Source organism: Carya illinoinensis, chromosome 14, assembly GCF_018687715.1.
Source record: "Carya illinoinensis cultivar Pawnee chromosome 14, C.illinoinensisPawnee_v1, whole genome shotgun sequence".
Lineage (NCBI taxonomy): Eukaryota > Viridiplantae > Streptophyta > Magnoliopsida > Fagales > Juglandaceae > Carya > Carya illinoinensis.
Window position 1 is genome coordinate 2,267,556 of NC_056765.1, and position 16,809 is coordinate 2,284,364.

At 33.0% G+C, this 16,809-nt stretch overlaps 1 pseudogene; it reads right to left on the reverse strand.

Moving 5' to 3' along the window:
* Window positions 1–525: 525 nt before the first annotated feature.
* On the reverse strand, window positions 526–6,638 carry LOC122294654 (annotated as a pseudogene).
* Window positions 6,639–16,809: the final 10,171 nt, after the last annotated feature.

Here is a 16,809-nt window from a genome sequence, read left to right on the forward strand (position 1 = left end):
TACAATTAATGCACTGTAACAGACTCAACAAATAAATAGTATTTATAGCCAAAGATTAATTCATTGGCTAAATGAGTGCCTGGCTAAATATTATTTTGTGACTTAAAAATTCCTTCCTGCTGCCTCTACTCCCAAGCTGCTACCTGCTGGATCTCTCTCGCACACACAAGCGACACATACAGAGACATATGTATTAATGAGTTATTGATTATGCAATTGGTTGAATTTAGTGTATTGAATGTTTTTTTATTATTTTTATTTTAAGGAAAAAGTAGTTCTTGATTATGAGAATTAAAAAATTAATGTGTAATTTTTTAATAATGAATAAATATTTAAATTACACTTAGAATTAAAATAAATGAAAATTTTAAAATCAATATTTTAATAGAACAGTGATAGATTTGTTGAGTCTATTAATTAATATTATTGAAAAATGGCTGTTAAATTTGTAAAAGTAAATTTATTAATCAAATTGTAGCTAAAATTTATTGAGATCATTACTAATACTCTTAAGTAGTGTTCTAACCTCCCCACAGCTGTGAGCTAGCGCTCCAAGCTCCAACAACTGAACTGTTGGGAAATACCAAGCCTACACATCTGGACCACAGGAGAGAGGGAGGACCAACTCTCTTCGGCCTGCCTAACCCACTTCATTGAGTTGCTACGGACAAAGCATCTTAGCCTTCGTCTTTTTCTTCTATAAAAAATTTAGATTGACTTGCCTGCATCATGTGCCACTCCTCAAATTCATCTAACAAATCCAGCCGTTCAATCCTAATCAACAAACGTCAACAGATGAGCCTCTTTCAAGGAAGTTTTAGAAAGAATAAAAGCTTCCCCGTAAAGTGAAGAAAAAGAAAGACGGAGAAAGAAAGAAGGAAAGAAGTACCCTTTACATCCTACTCGAAACAAAAAACTTCAGAACCTCATAAAGAAGATGTGATTCAATTATCTCAAAACCATAGGATAAAAAATTTTAAGATCAAAGGAATCAGGGTATAGCTAAAATCAGGAAAAAAAGAAAGTTCCTAAAAGCATGAGGCAGAGATTCTCCTTTTCAAAAAGTTCCTAAGGGCAGGAAGCATAGATACTTCAATAACTCCAGATTCCAAAGTTCCTAACAGCATGAGGCAGAGATTCTCCTCATACAATTATCTCATACAAGACTCTTGCATGTATTGATGATCTTCGAATATTGGCACAAAACTGGAACAATGGCATGCACAAATTTCATTGTTAAGAGATACATTGCAAAGAATTAACATCAAGTTGGTTAGTTGAAGTAGGATAAGTTGGATTGCAACAACGAAGGACGATCCACAGAAGTGAAATTTCAGTAAAACTCTCACTTGCAAAACTCTATCATGTTGAAAACCAGCTACAAAACAAGCAACAGGACAAATACTGAGGTGCAAAGATGGAAAATATAATACTTGGATGTTTACATATGAAGTCTGTATGAGATGTTGGGGGAAAAAATAAGAAACTGTATGTGAACATATTTTTCAAAATATTTTAAGCAACCATATAATGCTATGATCACGGATGGCAATCAGAAGAAGCCAGGAGTGCCAAGAAAAAATTGGCAACCTAAAGTCAAAGAAAAGGAATGAGTAGAAAATGTTTTTGCAGTCCAGACAACTATCGCCTGGGTTGAATCTGGATCTAGGTTTATTAAAACGCATTCTTGTTAATTTTTTACTGTGTTTTATATGCTTCTGAAAAATTGGGCAGTTCATGTCTCCTAGCATTTTTCTATTATCTTCTTCTGTTTTGCTCATGTACTGATCGAAGCTCCATCATTATTTACCAATGGTGAGAACCCTTGTGCCATGGAGGTTTATGTTATATTCACTGTTCTGTCTTCGAGGGTTCCTCCACACTTTGGGGCTTGATGAAATCAGCTTATCTACATCATACCTGGGATCCATATAAGCCAAAGCTATGGTATCAACTAATTTTTGTATATCAAGCAGATCAATGGGGAGTAGCTTGTAGGCTAAGCCCTTCTCCTTTCTCTGCAAAGCAAGATATGAACACTAGTTTTAGCCGAACAGTTTAAATGCCCAATTGTATGTGTGTCCAACAAACTTTAAAGAGTTTAAGTTACAGATGCATTTGTAGGCGTAACTATAGAAGAAAATCATAAAATAGAATCAGCAGTTCATTTCCAACAAGTGTATGATTGATTGAAAAGCCACTGTAGTTCTCTGCACTTAACAGCAATACATAACAAACCAAATGGGAAGTCCAATGGCATTCGCAGATTTGGTCAGCTAATATGGGAAAAGTGCAAAATGAGTGAACACAAATCTAGTTTCCAGCCAAGATCAAATGAACTCATGACCACCATTTTGGGGTCTTTGGTAGCTAATGTATTGCAAAGAAGCAATTTAAATTTCCATTGCTGAATTTCAGTCATATTTATGATTTTTTTTTTGGGGCGGCCACCGAGGGGTGGGTCACATAAAGATTTGTACACATTCTCAACAATCTGTTGCTCAAACATCAAATTGTTATTTGTTTTCAGCAGTCAGTTCAATGAATATTTCTCTTTTGAGAACATCTAACGAAGATCACATAACATAACTTTTTTGATGAGTAACAATAAAGAAGATAATAATAATTATATGGTACATAGTAACTGTATTTTCAGGTAAAGATATTGCTATCTACCATGAACATCAGCAAACATTTCTCATCATTACTCAACTCAATTCCTGAAATCACAATAAACCATATCTTACACTTAATTGACACATTTGCCTCCCCACCCCACCTCTTCTTTTTCTCTTCTCAAAAGGAAAAATGATCTATATGGCAATATGTTAAGCACAGATGTTAAGGTGCCATTTTCCTAAAATTGTCTCCCCTTTATTACCATGTCATTGCCATATGTTATACATAACAAGAAAATAAATGGGCAATTATGAGATTTGAAAACAGATAAAAACCATTAATCGAAAATTCAATCAAGAATCCACAGGGCTACCTCTTGAGAGTGATGCTGCTCCACTAACTTTGTATCTCAACTGACTATAACTTTCAATAAGTGCCGCCCTTCAACTGGTTTCTAACAATCAAAGACCACAGAACCACTTAACCAAAGAGGACCGTACAACTTTCTTGCATGATTTAAATAAATTTAGTGACATACATCAAGCTCTAGGCAACTGTCATTACCTTTTTAGGCATATGGCTGACTATCAACTGAAGTAAACGAAGATTGGATCTTGCCGGAATGGAAGCTTCTTCCCCGTGCTATACACTTAAAAACCAAACCAAACCAAAAAACTAAGCTAGTGTATTGCTACCAAACTCGTGGTATAATAATTAATTTGTTAAATTTGCACGTCTTTGAAATCCAGTTCCACATAGTGAGATGGTACTTTCCTCTCAGGAACCTGCAACTGAACAAATGTCATATTAAAGCCAGCTCCAAGTGACAATATCTGTTTCATTGTGCGAGCTTTTCTATCCGTATTTCTTTCACAATCAAGAAACTGATAGAGAAGCTTCCGGAGAGCAGCCCAACAGGCAAAGTAACCTTAATACGTGCAAAACCAAAATCAACAATATTCACTGAATTAATAACAATAGCAAAAGAACGACCATCATGTCAAAATTGAATACTGCTTGCTTTTGCAGGCTTGCAGCTAAAAAATCATACCACGGTTAATAAACGGAGATCTCCTCACAGGCCTTCTTACAATTAAATGGATGTTGTCATCTTTCATGTACCCTTTTTGACACTTTTAGCAATATGGTTAACCGTTGGTAGTATTCTCTAGAGCAACATCATAGAAAAATTCCGATTTATTAAAAATTCTAAAATCATAAAAGTCGATATGTACTCCGAACAACACGCATGTACTATGTAGACACGCACGTATCAAATCAAGATTCGTTAGATTTTCCAGAGTAACCAATTCTTAAATCCTTGCCATTATTTTAAACTAAAATGCTAAGATCTTGTAACACGGAACATAATGAGTCAATAGAATCAAAATTCAAAGCCATTTCATAATAGAATAGTGCTTGAGTCTAAAGTCATTGTTACTAATTTCCAGCACATTTCAACCCCAAGCAAGCTATAAATCAGAATGGTACTGAGTAACACGTGCAACTAATGCGCCGGCCGTTTGTGAACAATTTGAGAAAGACAAAAAGTAAACATATCAGAATTCTGTTTTCCTCTAGATTTTCCCATTTGTCCTCACTTTTTCTCGGGAAACAATCAGAAAGTATAGGGAAAAAAAATCAAATAAACAGTATCACAAGAACAAATACTTTGGAGGTGATCATGAACATGTTCAGACATAAATGAGAGGAAAAAAGGAGATTGTAAGATAATAAGGTGTGAAATGAAGCTTACAACTCAAGAGAAGTAGATAGAGTAGGGAGGAGAAGATGAAGGTTACAGGCCGTACCTTCGTTGTTTGTGGCCTGAACTGCTGCTCTGTTGCCGGAATCAGTACTGCTTCGCCATTTCTCCGTTTTCTTTATTTTCTCATATATGGTCCGTTTTATGTTTTGACTAATCCTATTTATTGTGTATCAATTTTCTAAATTTCGTATTAATTGATATTAAAGAATGATTATTAAAATAATAATAAATATTATTTTTTAATTCAACTTGATTAATTTTTGAGAAAAATCTATTCATCATCTATCTTGTCATCATCATTTTATCTTTTTTTGATATAATATTAGATGATAGATTCATAAATAAAATATAATAAATAGTTTCTAATCATGTAATGTCACGTTATGATATAATGATAATTGAGATGATGAGTAGTATTACTAGTGAATATTGTCATATATTATAAATGTACTGTATATATATATTTGTGTTAATGTATATGGTATATATAAATATTTACAAAAATTCAAACTTTCTTTGTTAAAATTTTCAAATGATGTTATAAGATATAATATAAATATTATATTTTGTTAAAGAAAAGTGTTAGGTCTACATAGGCCATAGCTGGGTTTGTGCTCGGCCCGGCTCGACTCGTTCAAGGCACCAAACTAATCGATCCGACTTGAACAAAATAAAATCGAGATCGAACCGTATGACCCACCCTTTAAAGAGTAGTCTTCCATACTCTTCCTCAAGAAGAAGGCAACAACCAACACAAAACAAACAACGAATTACTTTTCTTTGCCAACACCACTAAGAGGAACCGAATCATTGCCTCGTGGCCAAGGTCAGCCCCACTACTGCAAGTTTCTCTGATGGCAAGGCATCATGACTCTTTACAGCTTATGTTGTCACAGTTAACACCTGCTGCCCCGCAAGTGCAAATGAGAGTGTTGGAATACATCCGTAAGCCTATGCCTCTTAATTAGAAAATAGCCTCTTCTCCTATATTCTCTGCATGGCAAACTCAAAAGAGCTCATCTTTTTTTGCTTCTCTCTTATTTAGGGGGCATAGATCCAGTCTACATAGCAAACTCCATTTCCATCTCTCTTTGAGTGTTTTTTGTCACTCTATTATAGTAAGAAGTCCAGTCTACGCCAGTTATGCATGGTGAATTACTCACGTCGAAAAAGAAAACCCAAAACTTTTCTTCACTATTTTCTATTTTGTTGCGTTTTCCTTTTTGTGAGTTTCTTGTTTTTGTTCGAGCTTGTTGATGTTACTTGTGAATTTGGTGCTCATATCAGGCAAGACAGCCTGGATAAGTTCATCGAACTCGATGGTGCCGTTGTCATTGGCGTCCATTTTGGCCAAAGTGATGTGGAGCTGGTCGTTGGAGGGCTTGAGGCTAAGTGAGCAAATAAATCTAAGTGGGTGGGTGGCTCCTTGTTAGGGGTTTGAAGTTAAGTATACTTTTATACTCTCGGATGAGTTGACAAAAATTATTTAAACTGGTTATTAATCATGTTTGAGACCCGCTCAAATAATAACCCGATAAATTCATGTCAGTTTGGGTCATTTTAATCGGATTTATCGGGCGTTTGGGGTCACATGCACACCCCTAAATCTACATATAATTTTTACAAACAAAAACTTTTAAAACGATGTATTTTTATGTGATAAATTAACTCTATTTTATAATAAAAATAATTTTATAATTTGACATGTCATAATAAAGCCACAACGTTTTGTAAACTTATTTTTATAATATTTCTCTATGAACCAAATGTTTATCTTCGTTAAAATAAGTAATGATGAACAAATCCAAACCTGCTCAAATAATAAATTAGTTATTTCTAAACATAAAATATAACTTATTAATAAGTTTAAATACAATTTAAATAAATAAGTTTTGACCATTCACTACTAGGCCTGAACAAAAAGCCCGAAAACTTGGCTCGACCCGTTTTTCGAATTAACCCTGATCCGATAACCCAACTCGTTTACGATTAAAATCAAAAACAGGTATTACCCGTTATCCGATTTTAACATATACGGACTACAGTTTTGATTTCCTGGCCGTCTGGCCGTCTCCCCTGAAACCCTAACCCAACTGAGCGAGGCTACGAGAGGGAGAGAAGCAAGAACATGACGACCCATTTCAAGAAGAATCGGAAGAAGCGCGAGTACGTCAGTGATGGGCACGACCATATCGGCAAGCATAGGAAGCACCTGAGAGGTAGGGGAAACGCCGGAGGGATGCACCACCATCGATCCTCTTCGACAAGTACCATTCGGGGTACTTTGGCAAGGTCGGCATGAGGTATTTCCACAAGCTGTGCAACAAGTTTGTGATTTGAAACTGGGATATTGACTCAATTTTCGTGGTATTGATTGTGATATGGAACTAGGATGATTTTCGTGGTTTCTCTGTTATCATCATATTTGGTATTCCGTTCCATCCGATGATGATTTTAAGTTTTGATTGTGATTTGGAATTGGGATATTGACTCAATTCTCGTGATTTTCGTGGTTTTGATTGTGATTTAGAACTGTGATGATTTTCATGGTTTTTATTGAGAGAAATCTTCCCCAACCCAACCCAAACAAAAATGTAATCGGGTAATCGGTAAACCGGTCATCGATATGGAACAGATTCGAGTAGGGTCTGTGAACAGTCCTAATCACTACTCATTTGAACTGATTTGTTTATATACAATTAACAAATTTTATGGCAATATATTTTTTAATTATTTTATGGACTAAGTATTTCTTAGAAATGTAAAGCCATTTGATCCCTGTAACTATGAACTTAAGAACCTTGGCAAATTACAGTTGACGCCTTACAATTAACTATTGCTTTGTGTTGGACAAAAAAAAAAAAAAATCCACCTCCCATTCAATAACTTGACAAAGAAAAATAATAATTGCAGTCGTGAGTTTGTAGACGTTATACAATCTGTTGAACCCAAGGTTTCAAGTTTTATGTGATTATAAATTTACATATGGATTTTGATGATAACAAATGAATTCAAAGAATAAAGGAGTTTCAAACTCAAGTTGTTCACACAATGGAATCAAGCACATCAAAGAATCAAGCATGAGCAAGAAGGAAACAAGTTCACATTAAATTCATAGAGTAATGTTGTAAATCTCTTAAAATTCGAAATTAGGATTAATGCTCAAAATTAATATTTTATCATAAAACATTAAAATACATTTTCCACATGTGCATGAATATTTTTGAAAATTAAATTTGAAAATTTTGAAAGATGATTGAATGTCATCTTTTACATGTGCATGCCTTGATTAAAGGGTTGAACTTTGAAAATATTAAAGATGATTGATTGTCATCTTTCACATGTGCATGTTTTATTTGAATATTTTCAAAAGTGATTGATGCTTTTTTAGACTTATACAAAAGGTAGATGATTTTATTTGAAAATTTTGAAAAGTAAAGTGTGCTCATTTTGTCATATGCAAAAAGTAAAAGATTAGGTTTGAATTTTTTGAAAAGGAAAGTGTGCTCATTTTGTCATATGCCAAAAGTAAAAGATTTTATTTGAATTTTTTGAAAAAATGAATGATGTTGTCTTTGACATGTGAATTTTTTTAAATTTGAATATGAAGTCTCGTATGCCTATAAATAGATCATTTGAGAGCTTCACATTTACAACACCAAGAACATACAACATTTATTCAAAACTTTCATTCTCTCTTCTCTAAGCATTGAGTATTAATCCTTATTCATTTTTAGAGATATAGTTTGCGCTGTATTATTCTTGTTTCACTCATTGATGAGTGTTTTCTGATAACATACCCACTATCAGCTTTTGTATCAGAAAAATGGTGTGTATAACGCTTGTGCGTGTAGAAAGTATTCTACACGGGGAATAGTTGAATCACCACGTGTAAGGTGATTGCAAGTGTAGAGGGTGTTCTACACGGATCCTTTGTAGCGGTGTTGTTCAAAGGTGTAATAGGTTTTTATCTCCACCTGAAGGAGGCTGAATTGTGAATTTGGGAATCCTCAAGGGGTAGCTTGAGGCGAGGACGTAGGCAGTGGGGCCGAACCTCGTTAACATACTGAGTTTGCTTCTCTCTTACCCTTACTCTTTATATTTATTGTTATTTTATATTTTGTTTATATTTTGTATTATATATTTGATTTATAATTGTTATTTTTTTAATACAACTCAATTTACCCCCCCCTCTTGTGTTAGTCATCTGGGCAACAATTGGTATCAGAGCTAAGAGCTCTATTATAAGATTAACTATCTTTTGAGTTAAGATCTTTTGGTTAACATTGCAGCTTCATTCGGTGAAGGTCAATCTAGCAGTCGGCCTTCACTTTTTTGTGGAGATAATTACTCATTCTAGAAAGTTAGAATGAGAATATTTCTTCAAGCTCAAGGTAGAGAAATCTGGAAATGTATTGTAAATGGACCTTATATTCCAACAAAAGTGGTTGATGGAGTAAAGGTCAAAAAGGAAGAAGAAGAGTTTGATCGTGAAGACGATAGACTTTATACTTTAAATTTAACTGCTATGAATTTATTATATAATGCTTTTAATGGAAATGAGTTTAATAGAATAATGAATTGCGCTACGGCTAAAGAAATTTGGGATAACTTTGAAGTAACTTATGAAGGAACTTCGCAAGTCAAGAAATCAAAAATTTATATTCTTACTCATGAATATGAAATGTTTAAGATGAATGATGATGAATCTATTTCTAGTATGCACACTCGTTTTACTAATATCATAAACAGCTTGACAGCTCTTGGCAAAGTTTATTCCAAGGTGGAGATAGTAAGAAAAATTCTCAACTCTTTACCAAAACGTTGGGAATCAAAAGTTACAGCGATTCTTGAAGCTAGAGACCTCAAGAAGTTCGAAGTCAATGAACTCATTTGATCACTTATCATCCATGAGTACACATTGAAAAGAGGAGAAGAAGAAGGAAAGCCAAAGAAGAGCTTAGCACTTAAAGCTGTTCCTTATGAAAGTGAAAGTGATGAAGATGAGAAAAATGACGATAAAGATAAAGAAGTTGCGATGATAACAAGAAGAATTCAGAGGTTCTTGAAGAAAAATAGAACTCCTCCGAGGAAATCCTTCAAAAAGTTTTCCAAGAAAGATTCAGGTAAAAATGAAACTTTAATTTGTTATAAATGCAATAAACCTGGTCATATCAAGCCAGGTTTTTCACTGCTAAAAAAAGATCGAAACAAGGGCAAGAAAGCAACGAAAGTTACATGGGATGATGATTCAAGTAGCTTAAATAGTGAAGCAAGCAATGAAGAATCAACAAATCTTTGTCTTATGGTTAAAGATGACATTGAGGTATGCATGAAGTCATCCACAAGTAAAAATAAGTGGTTTTTAGATAGTGGATGTTCAAGACACATGACGGGAGACAAGACTAAGTTTTTTGATCTTAGATCTAAAGAAGAAGGACTCGTAACATTTGGAGACAACTCGAAAGAGAAGATCGTGGGAATAGGTAAAATTGGTAATGAATCTTCTCTCATAATTGAAAATGTTCTACTTGTTGAAGGTTTAAAACATAATCTTTTGAGCATAAGTCAATTATGTGATAAAGGATTTACAGTTACTTTCAAAATGGATAAATGCATTATTTTGAATGATCATGATTGTAATATTTGTTTTATTGCTTTTAGAAACAATAATGTTTAGACAATCGATTTTGAAGAAATTACCTCACAAGATGCTATTTGCTTTTCAGTTCAAAATGAAACTAGTTGGCTATGGCATAGAAGATTAGATCATGCCAATATGGAACTTATTTCCAAACTTTCAAAAAATGATCTTGTGAGAGGTTTACCAAAAACAAATTTTCTTAAAGACAAAATTTGTGATGCATGTCAATTTGGTAAACAAACAAAAACTTTTTTTAAAACTAAGAAACATATTTCCACTACTAGACCATTGCAACTGATACACATGGATCTTTTTGGACCAAATAGAGTTGCAAGTCTAGGAGGAAAATATTATGCATTTGTTATTGTTGATGATTTCTCTAGATATACTTGGGTCATCTTTCTTGCTCATAAAGATGAGACACATAATGCTTTTACCAAGTTATGCAAGAGAATTCAAAATGAAAAGGGCTATACTATTTCAAGTATCCGAAATGATAGGGGAAAAGAATTTGTTAATAAAAATATTGAAACATTTTGTGATGAAAACGGTTTTGTGCATAATTTTTCTGCTCCTCTAACTCCTTAACAAAATGGGGTAGTAGAGAGGAAAAATAGATCTCTTCAAGAGATGGCAAGAACAATACTCAATGAGAACAACTTGCCTAGTTATTTTTGGGCCGAAGCGGTAAGTACTGCATGTTATGTTATAAATAGAGTTATGCTAAGGTCTAAGTTAGATAAAACCCCCTATGAGCTTTGGAATGAGAAAAAGCCCAACATTGGTTACTTTCATGTATTTGGATACAAATGTTTTATTTTGAATGACAGGGATAATTTAGGCAAGTTTGATGAAAATCTGATGAAGGTATCTTTCTCGGGTATTCTACTAATAGTAAAGCTTATAGAGTATTCAATAAAAAGACTTTGACTGTACAAGAATCTATGCATATAGTATTTGATGAATCTAATTCTCCACTCTCCAAGAAATCTATTGATGAAGAAACATGAGGTATAAATAACACAGAAAATCTCAATCTCAATAAAGAGAAAACAATAGAGAAAGTTCAACATGGAGCTATAAGGAAAAATCATCAAAATTTAATACAAGATGCAACCAAACAGTGGAAATTTGTGAAAGATCATCCAGTGGAACAAATTTTGGGAGAACCTTCACAAAGTGTATGTACTCGATCATCTCTTAGAAATATTTACAATTATATTGCTTTTCTATCTCAAATTTCAAAAATATTGATGACGCACTTCTTGATGAATCTTGGATTCTAACATACAAGAAGAGTTGAATCAATTTGAAAGAAATGATATTTGGACACTTGTTCCTAGACCCAAAAATTATACTATTCTTGGAACAAAATGGGTTTTTAAAAACAAGAAAGATGAGTCCGGAGTCATTACTAGAAATAAGGCTCGACTTGTAGTCCAAGGTTTTAATCAAGAAGAAGGAATCGATTATGATGAGACATATGCACCTGTCGCAAGATTAGAAGCTATTCGAATGCTACTTGCATATGCTTGTTATAAAGATTTCAAATTTTTTCAAATGGATGTTAAAAGTGCTTTCTTAAATGGTTTTATAAATGAAGAAGTATATGTTGAGCAACCTCCAGGTTTTGAAAATCATATTTCCCCAAATTATGTTTTCAAACTCACAAAAGCACTATATGGACTTAAACAAGCTCCTAGAGCTTGGTACGAGAGACTCAGTGGTTTCTTGATTGAAAAATGTTTTTCAAGAGAAAAAATCGACACAACTCTTTTCATTAAATATGAAAATGATGATATTCTTTTGATTAAAATTTATGTTGATGATATAATATTTGGTGCTACTAATGAAAATATGTGTCAAGTTTTTGTTAAGACTATGCAGGAAGAATTTGATATGAGCATGATGGAAGAACTTACATTCTTTCTCGGATTACAAATTAAGGAAGTAAAAAGTGGGACATTCATCAATCAATCAAAATATATTAAGAAATTACTGAAGAAGTTTGAGATGGAAAATGCTAAGGAAATTGGAACACCAATGAGCCCATTAACTAAACTTGATAAAGATGAATCCGGTAAGCCAGTTGACTCGAAGATATATCGAGGTATAATTGGTAGCTTATTATATTTAACAACCAGTAGACCAGATATTATGTTTAGTGTGTGTTTATGTGCACGCTTTCAACATTTCCAAAAGAATTACATTTAATTGCAGTTAATCGCATTTTTAGATATCTTAGTGGTACAATTAACCTAGGGTTATGGTACCCTAAGCACACATCTTTCGATCTAATCAGTTACACAGATGCAGATTATGCTGGCTGTAAAATAGATCGAAAAAGCACTAGTGGAACATGTCATTTCTTAGGTCATGCACTAGTTTCCTGGTTTAGTAAAAAAAAAAATTCTGTTGCACTATCTACTGCTGAGGCAGAATATGTTGCTGCGGGTAGTTGTTGTGCTCAAGTTCTCTACATGAAGCAACAACTTGAAGATTTTAAACTCATGTATAATCACATTCCAATCAAATGTGATAATACAAGTGCTATAAATCTTTCAAAGAACCCAATACAATATTCTAGAACTAAGCATATTGAAATAAGGTATCATTTTCTTCGATATCATGTGCAAAAAGGCGATATAATATTAGAGTTCACAAACACACACGATCAGTTAGCATATATTTTCACGAAATCTTTACCAGAAGATAGATTATGTATGATCAGAAGAGAAATAGGTATGATGCATGCTATGAATATCTCTTAAAAGATAGACCAGAGTCAATAAAAATAGAGATAGATTTTTTAAATACTTTTACATAAACTTGAGATTCTTAGCCTCATGTTTGAGGCGCTCATTCTCTTAATACAATATCATGTCATTCTTATCCATGGGAACCGGCAAGCGGAATGAAGAATCTAATAAAGATTTCAACTGTTTATTTTTCTGCCGAATGATTCCTTCCCTTGTGTGAGACTCTTGAATAATTTGTTGAAGTACAAAAATTTGTTCTTTGAGCTTTTCAATTTCGTGATTTTTGGCTTGTAGCCGCTGAGAAAAAACAACAATAGAGGAAGAGTAGAGATTCCCAAGACTCACCAAAGTCATAAATAGCATCATAATCTAACTTATTAGTCAGATTATTATTTTCTTGCTGCAACATGGCACCAATGGTAGCTGCAGAAAGAACATGAGGTTGAGATGCAAAATGCCTCATGGATGGATCTAGAGAAATGTTAGAAGAATAAGCCATTGAGAAAAGAATAGAAGGCTTAAAACGAGAATGTTGAAGGAATGCAGATGAGTTATAGAGATGAGAAGAAAACTTGATGCGGATTGGATGAACTTCATGACTGATTTTATAGAAATAGCATAAAGAATAAGACAAGCTATCATCCAAGTCAAAGAACAGTGTATTTTTTTCCTGATCGGTGAAAATGACATGTTTTAGAAACTCGGAGCCTTCAATCTCGTTTGTCAACAACATCAGGCAATTTTTTCAAATCTCCAGCTGCACTTGTCGGGTCACGGACGGATGAAATTTATTTATTTATTTTAACTATCTACAGTGTCTACTAACGCACCGTTTTCTTCAGGTCCATTTACTTGCTGCCGATCCTTTTTAATGATGACAAAAGGGGGAGAAGTTTTAGACTAAAACATTAACGTTGTTTAAATTGCTAAACTTGTTATATATGCTTGGAATTATATTTATACTTTTGCTTGAAAAACTAACGCATATTTTCAGGAGGAGTTTAAGTATTAATACAGGTTTCAAGTTCTATCAAGTATTTGTCATCATCAAAAAGGGGGAGATTGTTGAACCCAATGTTTCAAATTTCATGTGATTATAAATCTACACATGGATTTTGATGATAACAAATGAATTCAAAGAATAAAGGAGTTTCAAACTCAAGTTGTTCACACAATAGAATCAAATACATCAAAGAACCAAGCATGAGCAAGAAGGAAACAAGTTCACATTAAAGTCATAGAGTAATGTTGTAAATCTCTTAAAATTCGAGATTAGGATTAATGCTCAAAATTAATATTTTATCATAAAACATTAAAATATATTTTCCACATGTGCATGAACATTTTTTAAAATTAAATTTGAAATTTTTGAAAGATGATTGATTGTCATCTTTTGCATGTGCATGCCTTGATTAAAGGGTTGAACTTTGAAAATATTAAAGATGATTGATTGTCATCTTTCACATGTGCATGTTTTATTTGAATATTTTCAAAAGTGATTGATACTTTTTTAGACTTATACAAAAGGTAGATGATTTTGTTTGAAAAATTTAAAAAGTAATGTGTGCTCATTTTGTCATATGCAAAAAGTAAAAGATTAGGTTTGAATTTTTTGAAAAGGAAAGTGTGCTCATCTTGTCATATACCAAAAGTAAAAGATTTTATTTGAATTTTTTGAAAAAGTGAATGATGTTGTCTTTGACATGTGAATCTTTTTAAATTTGAATATGAAGTCTCATATGCCTATAAATAGATCATTTGAGAGCTTCACATTTACAACACCAAGAGCATACAATATTTATTCAAAACTTTCATTCTCTCTTCTCTAAGCATTGAGCATTAATCCTTGTTCATTTTGAGAGATATAGTTTGCGCTGTATTGTTCTTATTTCACTCATTGAGGAGTGTTTTCTGATAACATACCCACTATCAGCTTTTGTATCAGAAAAAGGGTGTGTATAACCCTTGTGCATGTAGAAAGTATTCTACAAGGGAATAGTTGAATCACCACGTGTAAGGTGATTGCAAATGTAGAGGGTGTTCTACACGGATCCTTTGTAGCGGTGTTGTTCAAAGGTGTAATAGGTTTTTATCTCCACCTGAAGGAGGCTGAATTGTGAATTTGGGAATCCTCAAGGGGTAGCTTGAGGCGAGGACGTAGGCAGTGAGGCCGAACCTCGTTAACATACTGAGTTTGCTTCTCTCTTACCCTTACTCTTTATATTTATTGTTATTTCATATTTTATTTATATTTTATATTATATATTTGATTTATAATTGTTATTTTTTTAATACAACTCAATTCACCCCCCTCTTGTGTTAGTCATCTGGGCAACACAATCACTTAAAAGAATGAATAAATATAAGATTTATATGAATTTTTTTACTAGTAGACACCATTTTTTTTAAAATAACTGTATGACATTTGTACACTACATGACTGTATGTAACATTATTCTTTTGATAACCAACAAGTGCCGGTTTTTTTAATAAAAAATATTACACATAATTTAGGTTATACATTTTTTTTAGCAAGAATACTCTTTAGCTCAATCATTTATACTCCCCATCATACATTGATAATTTGATGTGTCGTACTTGAAATAGTTTCTTCTATCAACTATTTAAATAATATTCATTTAAAATGTATCATATCACTAAGTATGATCGGAGAATTAGGAAAAAATATATTACTCATGTTCTTTAGAATGTTTATTTATTTTTGTTAATTTTTTTTAGTTCTTGACCTTTATTGGATTTTAAAATTTAATATTATTATTATTAAAAAAATTATATATACCACAATATCTATTTAAATTTATTTAAAATTATAAATACCACAATATTCAACCTTCTTTTAATATTTGTTGTTATGAAATTAAATGATTGGTTTGAAAGTGAAATATATTAAATAATTTTTACTAGTTTTGATACAATCACCGGAGAAGTTCCTCGAATGTGGCAAAAATCTCTGTATTGTTCACTAATAATCATATTTGTTTATTTTAAAAAATGATAATTACAATAGTGAGTGTATAAGTGTCCTATAATCAGTTTGAAAAAAGTAAATAAATACGAAATATATATAGAAAAAAACTAATTTTTTAACAATGAATATCATTTTTTTTTAAAATGACTGCACGATATTTATACACTTCACAATTATTTGTAACATTGCTCTCCATAAATAAGTATTAATCATAGGGCTACAACCCAACTTGTCCCAATTGGGTTTTGGATCTGACCTGACCTAGTACCATGAATAGCAATGTGCCAATCCGAATCGGACCATTCGAGTCGGGCTGGATCTTAAAAGCCACCGAATCCATGAAACCATCTTTATCTCTCCCCACACTTATTTTTTTTTTCTTCACAATTTTTCTTCCCATTTCTACCACCAAAGAAGACCAAGACAAATGAGGTAGCAGAGAAAATAGAGCAAAACTCACCCTTACACAAGTAACAAAAATTGAGATTAAAAACCAGTAGCAGAAAATGGACTGTCAAGTACCTGGGTCTGGATATCAGGAGTATTGACATTTGGCTTTGATCGGTTTAATTTCATCATCATTCTTCCCAAGAGAACCCATTTACGAATTATTCAATTCACGTGAGTAAAAAGCCAAATGTGGTTAAAACCCAAACAAAGAAACAAGCTTCGTTTTTCCATAGTACTCTGTAATGCAGATAATAAAAATTAGAGTTGAAAAAATACAAAGTTCGGGAGTTACTAAAGATCACCTAGAACAAAGGAGATCAATAGAAAAAATTGCCTGCACTCACTTCGTCCCACACATCATGGGTATGCCAAGCCCCTTCTTGTATCCGATATTGTTCCTCTCGCCTACTTGAACAACCCATGGAACTCAAGTTGCAGGCCTTTTTCTTGGTGGCCGCCTATTATATTTCTCGTCTCTATTTCCCAATTCTAGATTTTGCTCTCTCTTGAGAAAGATTATTAATAAGAAAAAGAAGACAAAGACTCACCAATTTTCGAAGTTCCTCCCATCTACTTACGA